The sequence below is a fragment of the Anopheles funestus genome, chromosome 3RL (assembly GCF_943734845.2).
Source record: "Anopheles funestus chromosome 3RL, idAnoFuneDA-416_04, whole genome shotgun sequence".
NCBI lineage: Eukaryota > Metazoa > Arthropoda > Insecta > Diptera > Culicidae > Anopheles > Anopheles funestus.
In genome coordinates, this window is record NC_064599.1 from 78,155,077 (window position 1) to 78,165,954 (window position 10,878).

Here is a 10,878-nt window from a genome sequence, read left to right on the forward strand (position 1 = left end):
CGAGTTATAGACAAAAATTGGTGCAAAAATGAGGAAAATGTTACATTTTCTCAAACAGGGTAAGAAACTTTTTTCCTCGAATAACTTCTGACAGAGACATCTGAGGGCATGGCCGTCCAAGAAGAAAATATAGCCATTGGTGCCATCTATCGACCACAGTTTAAAGATTGGCGATCTGTTGGATACCGATCGAGTTATAGACAAAAATTGGTGCAAAAATGAGGAAAATGTTACATTTTCTCAAACAGGGTAAGGAACTTGGTTGCTCGAATAACTTCTGGCACAGACATCTGAGGGCATGGCCGTCCAATAAGAAAATGTAGCCATTGGTGCCATCTATCGACCACAGTTTAAATATTGGCGATCCGTTGGATACCGATCGAGTTATAGGCAAAACTTGGTGCAAAAATGAGCCTTAGTAAATTTTTATTTTTTTGAATTTTTTGACTTTTTGATTATTTTTCACTCTTTTTTTTATTTAAAGCATTACTTGAGTGAAAAGAAACACATTGCAACCGATTGGCATTAAAATAAATCAATTTAATTTTTTTTGCAAAATTTCTCAAAAAAAATGGCAAGGGGTACCCCTTATGAAATTTTCGAGTGAAAAATTTTTTTGAAATTTTTATCTGATTTTTTATTCTTTTTTTAATTTAAAGCATTATTTGAGTGAAAAGAAACTTATTGCAACAAATTCGCATTAAATTATATCACATTTAAAAACTTTGCTGAATTGCAGAAAAATGAGGAAAATTTTACATTTTCTCAAACAGGGTAAGGAACTTGGTTCCTCGAATAACTTCTGACAGAGACATCTGAGGGCATGGCCGTCCAAGAAGAAAATGTAGCCATTGGTGCCATCTATCGACCACAGTTTAAAGATTGGCGATCTGTTGGATACCGATCGAGTTATAGACAAAAATTGGTGCAAAAATGAGGAAAATGTTACATTTTCTCAAACAGGGTAAGGAACTTGGTTACTCAAATAACTTCTGGCACAGACATCTGAGGGCATGGCCGTCCAAGAAGAAAATGTAGCCATTGGTGCCATCTATCGACCACAGTTTAAAGATTGGCGATTCGTTGGATACCGATCGAGTTATAGGCAAAACTTGGTGCAAAAATGAGCCTTAGTAAATTTTTATTTTTTTGAATTTTTTGACTTTTTGATTATTTTTCACTCTTTTTTTTATTTAAAGCATTACTTGAGTGAAAAGAAACACATTGCAACCGATTGGCATTAAAATAAATCAATTTAATTTTTTTTGCAAAATTTCTCAAAAAAATGGCAAGGGGTACCCCTTATGAAATTTTCGAGTGAAAAATTTTTTTGAAATTTTTTTCTGATTTTTTATTCTTTTTTTAATTTAAAGCATTATTTGAGTGAAAAGAAACTTATTGCAACAAATTCGCATTAAATTATATCACATTTAAAAATTTTGCTGAATTGCAGAAAAATGAGGAAAATTTTACATTTTCTCAAACAGGATAAGGAACTTGGTTGCTCGAATAACTTCTGGCACAGACATCTGAGGGCATGGCCGTCCAAGAAGAAAATGTAGCCATTGGTGCCATCTATCGACCACAGTTTAAAATTGGCGATCCGTTGGATACCGATCGAGTTATAGACAAAAATTGGTGCAAAAATGAGGAAAATGTTACATTTTCTCAAACAGGGTAAGGAACTTGGTTGCTCGAATAACTTCTGGCACAAACATCTGAGGGCATGGCCGTCCAAGAAGAAAATGTAGCCATTGGTGCCATCTATCGACCACAGTTTAAAGATTGGCGATCCGTCGGATACCGACCGAGTTATAGGCAAAACTTGGTGCAAAAATGAGCCTTAGTAAATTTTTATTTTTTTGAATTTTTTGACTTTTTGATTATTTTTCACTCTCTTTTTTATTTAAAGCATTACTTGAGTGAAAAGAAACACATTGCAACCGATTGGCATTAAAATAAATCAATTTCATTTTTTTTGCAAAATTTCTCAAAAAAATGGCAAGGGGTACCCCTTATGAAATTTTCGAGTGAAAATTTTTTTTGAAATTTTTTTCTGATTTTTTATTCTTTTTTTAATTTAAAGCATTATTTGAGTGAAAAGAAACTTATTGCAACAAATTCGCAATAAAATATATCACATTTAAAAATTTTGCTGAATTGCAGAAAAATTAGGAAAATTTTACATATTCTCAAACAGGGTAAGAAACTTGGTTCCTCGAATAACTTCTGACAGAGACATCTGAGGGCATGGCCGTCCAAGAAGAAAATATAGCCATTGGTGCCATCTATCGACCACAGGTTAAAGATTGGCGATCCATAGGATACCGATCGAGTTATAGACAAAAATTGGTGCAAAAATAAGGAAAATGTTACATTTTCTCAAACAGGGTAAGGAACTTGGTTGCTCGAATAACTTCTGGCACAGACATCTGAGGGCATGGCCGTCCAAGAAGAAAATATAGCCATTGGTGCCATCTATCGACCACAGTTTAAATATTGGCGATCCGTTGGATACCGACCGAGTTATAGGCAAAACTTGGTGCAAAAATGAGCCTTAGTAAATTTTTATTTTTTTGAATTTTTTGACTTTTTGATTATTTTTCACTTTTTTTTTTATTTAAAGCATTACTTGAGTGAAAAGAAACACATTGCAACCGATTGGCATTAAAATAAATCAATTTAATTTTTTTTGCAAAATTTCTCAAAAAAAATGGCAAGGGGTACCCCTTATGAAATTTTCGAATGGAAAATTTTTTTGAAATTTTTTTCTGATTTTTTATTTTTTTTTTAATTTAAAGCATTATTTGAGTGAAAAGAAACTTATTGCAACAAATTCGCAATAAAATATATCACATTTAAAAAATTTGCTGAATTGCAGAAAAATTAGGAAAATTTTACATATTCTCAAACAGGGTAAGAAACTTGGTTCCTCGAATAACTTCTGACAGAGACATCTGGAACATGGCCGTCCAAGAAGAAAATATAGCCATTGGTGCCATCTATCGACCACAGTTTAAAGATTGGCGATCTGTTGGATACCGATCGAGTTATAGACAAAAATTGGTGCAAAAATGAGGAAAATGTTACATTTTCTCAAACAGGGTAAGAAACTTTTTTCCTCGAATAACTTCTGACAGAGACATCTGAGGGCATGGCCGTCCAAGAAGAAAATATAGCCATTGGTGCCATCTATCGACCACAGTTTAAAGATTGGCGATCTGTTGGATACCGATCGAGTTATAGACAAAAATTGGTGCAAAAATGAGGAAAATGTTACATTTTCTCAAACAGGGTAAGGAACTTGGTTGCTCGAATAACTTCTGGCACAGACATCTGAGGGCATGGCCGTCCAATAAGAAAATGTAGCCATTGGTGCCATCTATCGACCACAGTTTAAATATTGGCGATCCGTTGGATACCGATCGAGTTATAGGCAAAACTTGGTGCAAAAATGAGCCTTAGTAAATTTTTATTTTTTTGAATTTTTTGACTTTTTGATTATTTTTCACTCTTTTTTTTATTTAAAGCATTACTTGAGTGAAAAGAAACACATTGCAACCGATTGGCATTAAAATAAATCAATTTAATTTTTTTTGCAAAATTTCTCAAAAAAAATGGCAAGGGGTACCCCTTATGAAATTTTCGAGTGAAAAATTTTTTTGAAATTTTTATCTGATTTTTTATTCTTTTTTTAATTTAAAGCATTATTTGAGTGAAAAGAAACTTATTGCAACAAATTCGCATTAAATTATATCACATTTAAAAACTTTGCTGAATTGCAGAAAAATGAGGAAAATTTTACATTTTCTCAAACAGGGTAAGGAACTTGGTTCCTCGAATAACTTCTGACAGAGACATCTGAGGGCATGGCCGTCCAAGAAGAAAATGTAGCCATTGGTGCCATCTATCGACCACAGTTTAAAGATTGGCGATCTGTTGGATACCGATCGAGTTATAGACAAAAATTGGTGCAAAAATGAGGAAAATGTTACATTTTCTCAAACAGGGTAAGGAACTTGGTTACTCAAATAACTTCTGGCACAGACATCTGAGGGCATGGCCGTCCAAGAAGAAAATGTAGCCATTGGTGCCATCTATCGACCACAGTTTAAAGATTGGCGATTCGTTGGATACCGATCGAGTTATAGGCAAAACTTGGTGCAAAAATGAGCCTTAGTAAATTTTTATTTTTTTTAATTTTTTGACTTTTTGATTATTTTTCACTCTTTTTTTTATTTAAAGCATTACTTGAGTGAAAAGAAACACATTGCAACCGATTGGCATTAAAATAAATCAATTTAATTTTTTTTGCAAAATTTCTCAAAAAAATGGCAAGGGGTACCCCTTATGAAATTTTCGAGTGAAAAATTTTTTTGAATTTTTTTTCTGATTTTTTATTCTTTTTTTAATTTAAAGCATTATTTGAGTGAAAAGAAACTTATTGCAACAAATTCGCATTAAATTATATCACATTTAAAAATTTTGCTGAATTGCAGAAAAATGAGGAAAATTTTACATTTTCTCAAACAGGATAAGGAACTTGGTTGCTCGAATAACTTCTGGCACAGACATCTGAGGGCATGGCCGTCCAAGAAGAAAATGTAGCCATTGGTGCCATCTATCGACCACAGTTTAAAGATTGGCGATCTGTTGGATACCGACCGAGTTATAGGCAAAATTTGGTGCAAAAATGAGGAAAATTTTACATTTTCTCAAACAGGGTAAGGAACTTGGTTACTCAAATAACTTCTGGCACAGACATCTGAGGGCATGGCCGTCCAAGAAGAAAATATAGCCATTGGTGCCATCTATCGACCACAGTTTAAATATTGGCGATCCGTTGGATACCGACCGAGTTATAGGCAAAACTTGGTGCAAAAATGAGCCTTAGTAAATTTTTATTTTTTTGAATTTTTTGACTTTTTGATTATTTTTCACTCTTTTTTTTATTTAAAGCATTACTTGAGTGAAAAGAAACACATTGCAACCGATTGGCATTAAAATAAATCAATTTAATTTTTTTTGCAAAATTTCTCAAAAAAAATGGCAAGGGGTACCCCTTATGAAATTTTCGAATGGAAAATTTTTTTGAAATTTTTTTCTGATTTTTTATTTTTTTTTTAATTTAAAGCATTATTTGAGTGAAAAGAAACTTATTGCAACAAATTCGCAATAAAATATATCACATTTAAAAAATTTGCTGAATTGCAGAAAAATTAGGAAAATTTTACATATTCTCAAACAGGGTAAGAAACTTGGTTCCTCGAATAACTTCTGACAGAGACATCTGGAACATGGCCGTCCAAGAAGAAAATATAGCCATTGGTGCCATCTATCGACCACAGTTTAAAGATTGGCGATCTGTTGGATACCGATCGAGTTATAGACAAAAATTGGTGCAAAAATGAGGAAAATGTTACATTTTCTCAAACAGGGTAAGGAACTTGGTTACTCAAATAACTTCTGGCACAGACATCTGAGGGCATGGCCGTCCAAGAAGAAAATGTAGCCATTGGTGCCATCTATCGACCACAGTTTAAAGATTGGCGATTCGTTGGATACCGATCGAGTTATAGGCAAAACTTGGTGCAAAAATGAGCCTTAGTAAATTTTTATTTTTTTTAATTTTTTGACTTTTTGATTATTTTTCACTCTTTTTTTTATTTAAAGCATTACTTGAGTGAAAAGAAACACATTGCAACCGATTGGCATTAAAATAAATCAATTTAATTTTTTTTGCAAAATTTCTCAAAAAAATGGCAAGGGGTACCCCTTATGAAATTTTCGAGTGAAAAATTTTTTTGAATTTTTTTTCTGATTTTTTATTCTTTTTTTAATTTAAAGCATTATTTGAGTGAAAAGAAACTTATTGCAACAAATTCGCATTAAATTATATCACATTTAAAAATTTTGCTGAATTGCAGAAAAATGAGGAAAATTTTACATTTTCTCAAACAGGATAAGGAACTTGGTTGCTCGAATAACTTCTGGCACAGACATCTGAGGGCATGGCCGTCCAAGAAGAAAATGTAGCCATTGGTGCCATCTATCGACCACAGTTTAAAGATTGGCGATCTGTTGGATACCGACCGAGTTATAGGCAAAATTTGGTGCAAAAATGAGGAAAATTTTACATTTTCTCAAACAGGGTAAGGAACTTGGTTACTCAAATAACTTCTGGCACAGACATCTGAGGGCATGGCCGTCCAAGAAGAAAATATAGCCATTGGTGCCATCTATCGACCACAGTTTAAATATTGGCGATCCGTTGGATACCGACCGAGTTATAGGCAAAACTTGGTGCAAAAATGAGCCTTAGTAAATTTTTATTTTTTTGAATTTTTTGACTTTTTGATTATTTTTCACTCTTTTTTTTATTTAAAGCATTACTTGAGTGAAAAGAAACACATTGCAACCGATTGGCATTAAAATAAATCAATTTAATTTTTTTTGCAAAATTTCTCAAAAAAAATGGCAAGGGGTACCCCTTATGAAATTTTCGAATGGAAAATTTTTTTGAAATTTTTTTCTGATTTTTTATTTTTTTTTTAATTTAAAGCATTATTTGAGTGAAAAGAAACTTATTGCAACAAATTCGCAATAAAATATATCACATTTAAAAAATTTGCTGAATTGCAGAAAAATTAGGAAAATTTTACATATTCTCAAACAGGGTAAGAAACTTGGTTCCTCGAATAACTTCTGACAGAGACATCTGGAACATGGCCGTCCAAGAAGAAAATATAGCCATTGGTGCCATCTATCGACCACAGTTTAAAGATTGGCGATCTGTTGGATACCGATCGAGTTATAGACAAAAATTGGTGCAAAAATGAGGAAAATGTTACATTTTCTCAAACAGGGTAAGGAACTTGGTTACTCAAATAACTTCTGGCACAGACATCTGAGGGCATGGCCGTCCAAGAAGAAAATGTAGCCATTGGTGCCATCTATCGACCACAGTTTAAAGATTGGCGATCCGTTGGATACCGACCGAGTTATAGGCAAAATTTGGTGCAAAAATGAGGAAAATTTTACATTTTCTCAAACAGGGTAAGGAACTTGGTTACTCAAATAACTTCTGGCACAGACATCTGAGGGCATGGCCGTCCAAGAAGAAAATGTAGCCATTGGTGCCATCTATCGACCACAGTTTAAATATTGGCGATCCGTTGGATACCGATCGAGTTATAGGCAAAACTTGGTGCAAAAATGAGCCTTAGTAAATTTTTATTTTTTTGAATTTTTTGACTTTTTGATTATTTTTCACTCTTTTTTTTATTTAAAGCATTACTTGAGTGAAAAGAAACACATTGCAACCGATTGGCATTAAAATAAATCAATTTAATTTTTTTTGCAAAATTTCTCAAAAAAAATGGCAAGGGGTACCCCTTATGAAATTTTCGAGTGAAAAATTTTTTTGAAATTTTTATCTGATTTTTTATTCTTTTTTTAATTTAAAGCATTATTTGAGTGAAAAGAAACTTATTGCAACAAATTCGCATTAAATTATATCACATTTAAAAACTTTGCTGAATTGCAGAAAAATGAGGAAAATTTTACATTTTCTCAAACAGGGTAAGGAACTTGGTTCCTCGAATAACTTCTGACAGAGACATCTGAGGGCATGGCCGTCCAAGAAGAAAATGTAGCCATTGGTGCCATCTATCGACCACAGTTTAAAGATTGGCGATCTGTTGGATACCGATCGAGTTATAGACAAAAATTGGTGCAAAAATGAGGAAAATGTTACATTTTCTCAAACAGGGTAAGGAACTTGGTTACTCAAATAACTTCTGGCACAGACATCTGAGGGCATGGCCGTCCAAGAAGAAAATGTAGCCATTGGTGCCATCTATCGACCACAGTTTAAAGATTGGCGATTCGTTGGATACCGATCGAGTTATAGGCAAAACTTGGTGCAAAAATGAGCCTTAGTAAATTTTTATTTTTTTGAATTTTTTGACTTTTTGATTATTTTTCACTCTTTTTTTTATTTAAAGCATTACTTGAGTGAAAAGAAACACATTGCAACCGATTGGCATTAAAATAAATCAATTTAATTTTTTTTGCAAAATTTCTCAAAAAAATGGCAAGGGGTACCCCTTATGAAATTTTCGAGTGAAAAATTTTTTTGAATTTTTTTTCTGATTTTTTATTCTTTTTTTAATTTAAAGCATTATTTGAGTGAAAAGAAACTTATTGCAACAAATTCGCATTAAATTATATCACATTTAAAAATTTTGCTGAATTGCAGAAAAATGAGGAAAATTTTACATTTTCTCAAACAGGATAAGGAACTTGGTTGCTCGAATAACTTCTGGCACAGACATCTGAGGGCATGGCCGTCCAAGAAGAAAATGTAGCCATTGGTGCCATCTATCGACCACAGTTTAAAGATTGGCGATCTGTTGGATACCGACCGAGTTATAGGCAAAATTTGGTGCAAAAATGAGGAAAATTTTACATTTTCTCAAACAGGGTAAGGAACTTGGTTACTCAAATAACTTCTGGCACAGACATCTGAGGGCATGGCCGTCCAAGAAGAAAATGTAGCCATTGGTGCCATCTATCGACCACAGTTTAAAGATTGGCGATCCGTTGGATACCGATCGAGTTATAGGCAAAACTTGGTGCAAAAATGAGCCTTAATAAATTTTTATTTTTTTGAATTTTTTGACTTTTTGATTATTTTTCACTCTTTTTTTATTTAAAGCATTTCTTGAGTGAAAAGAAACACATTGCAACCGATTGGCATTAAAATAAATCAATTTAATTTTTTTTGCAAAATTTCTCAAAAAAATGGCAAGGGGTACCCCTTATGAAATTTTCGAGTTGAAAATTTTTTGAAAATTTTTTTCTTATTTTTTACACTTTTTTTAATTTAAAGCATTATTTGAGTGAAAAGAAACTCATTGCAACAAATTCCCATTAAAATATATCACATTTAAAAAATTTGCTGAATTGCAGAAAAATGAGGAAAATTTTACATATTCTCAAACAGGGTAAGAAGCTTGGTTCCTCGAATAACTTCTGACAGAGACATCTGAGGGCATGGCCGTCCAAGAAGAAAATATAGCCATTGGTGCCGTCTATCGACCACAGTTTAAAGATTGGCGATCTGTTGGATACCGATCGAGTTATAGACAAAAATTGGTGCAAAAATGAGGAAAATGTTACATTTTCTCAAACAGGGTAAGGAACTTGGTTACTCAAATAACTTCTGGCACAGACATCTGAGGGCATGGCCGTCCAAGAAGAAAATGTAGCCATTGGTGCCATCTATCGACCACAGTTTAAAGATTGGCGATCCGTTGGATACCGACCGAGTTATAGGCAAAATTTGGTGCAAAAATGAGGAAAATTTTACATTTTCTCAAACAGGGTAAGGAACTTGGTTACTCAAATAACTTCTGGCACAGACATCTGAGGGCATGGCCGTCCAAGAAGAAAATGTAGCCATTGGTGCCATCTATCGACCACAGTTTAAAGATTGGCGATTCGTTGGATACCGATCGAGTTATAGGCAAAACTTGGTGCAAAAATGAGCCTTAGTAAATTTTTATTTTTTTGAATTTTTTGACTTTTTGATTATTTTTCACTCTTTTTTTTTATTTAAAGCATTACTTGAGTGAAAAGAAACACATTGCAACCGATTGGCATTAAAATAAATCAATTTAATTTTTTTTGCAAAATTTCTCAAAAAAATGGCAAGGGGTACCCCTTATGAAATTTTCGAGTGAAAAATTTTTTTGAAATTTTTATCTGATTTTTTATTCTTTTTTTAATTTAAAGCATTATTTGAGTGAAAAGAAACTTATTGCAACAAATTCGCATTAAATTATATCACATTTAAAAACTTTGCTGAATTGCAGAAAAATGAGGAAAATTTTACATTTTCTCAAACAGGGTAAGGAACTTGGTTCCTCGAATAACTTCTGACAGAGACATCTGAGGGCATGGCCGTCCAAGAAGAAAATGTAGCCATTGGTGCCATCTATCGACCACAGTTTAAAGATTGGCGATCTGTTGGATACCGACCGAGTTATAGGCAAAATTTGGTGCAAAAATGAGGAAAGCAAATTTTACATTTTCTCAAACAGGGTAAGGAACTTGGTTACTCAAATAACTTCTGGCACAGACATCTGAGGGCATGGCCGTCCAAGAAGAAAATGTAGCCATTGGTGCCATCTATCGACCACAGTTTAAAGATTGGCGATCCGTTGGATACCGATCGAGTTATAGGCAAAACTTGGTGCAAAAATGAGCCTTAATAAATTTTTATTTTTTTGAATTTTTTGACTTTTTGATTATTTTTCACTCTTTTTTTATTTAAAGCATTACTTGAGTGAAAAGAAACACATTGCAACCGATTGGCATTAAAATAAATCAATTTAATTTTTTTTGCAAAATTTCTCAAAAAAATGGCAAGGGGTACCCCTTATGAAATTTTCGAGTTGAAAATTTTTTGAAAATTTTTTTCTTATTTTTTACACTTTTTTTAATTTAAAGCATTATTTGAGTGAAAAGAAACTCATTGCAACAAATTCCCATTAAAATATGTCACATTTAAAAAATTTGCTGAATTGCAGAAAAATGAGGAAAATTTTACATATTCTCAAACAGGGTAAGAAGCTTGGTTCCTCGAATAACTTCTGACAGAGACATCTGAGGGCATGGCCGTCCAAGAAGAAAATGTAGCCATTGGTGCCATCTATCGACCACAGTTTAAAGATTGGCGATCTGTTGGATACCGATCGAGTTATAGACAAAAAATTGTGCAAAAATGAGGAAAATGTTACATTTTCTCAAACAGGGTAAGGAACTTGGTTGCTCGAATAAATTCTGGCACAGACATCTGAGGGCATGGCCGTC

At 33.3% G+C, this 10,878-nt stretch overlaps 1 long non-coding RNA gene across 1 annotated transcript; it reads right to left on the reverse strand.

The window, feature by feature from the left end:
- Nucleotides 1–2,049: 2,049 nt before the first annotated feature.
- LOC125772433 (uncharacterized) lies at nucleotides 2,050–10,550 on the reverse strand. Its single transcript, XR_007419467.1, has 2 exons — nucleotides 9,588–10,550; nucleotides 2,050–5,636 (listed from the first exon to the last, which is right to left on the reverse strand). It is a non-coding gene; the product is annotated as an uncharacterized LOC125772433 (long non-coding RNA).
- Nucleotides 10,551–10,878: the final 328 nt, after the last annotated feature.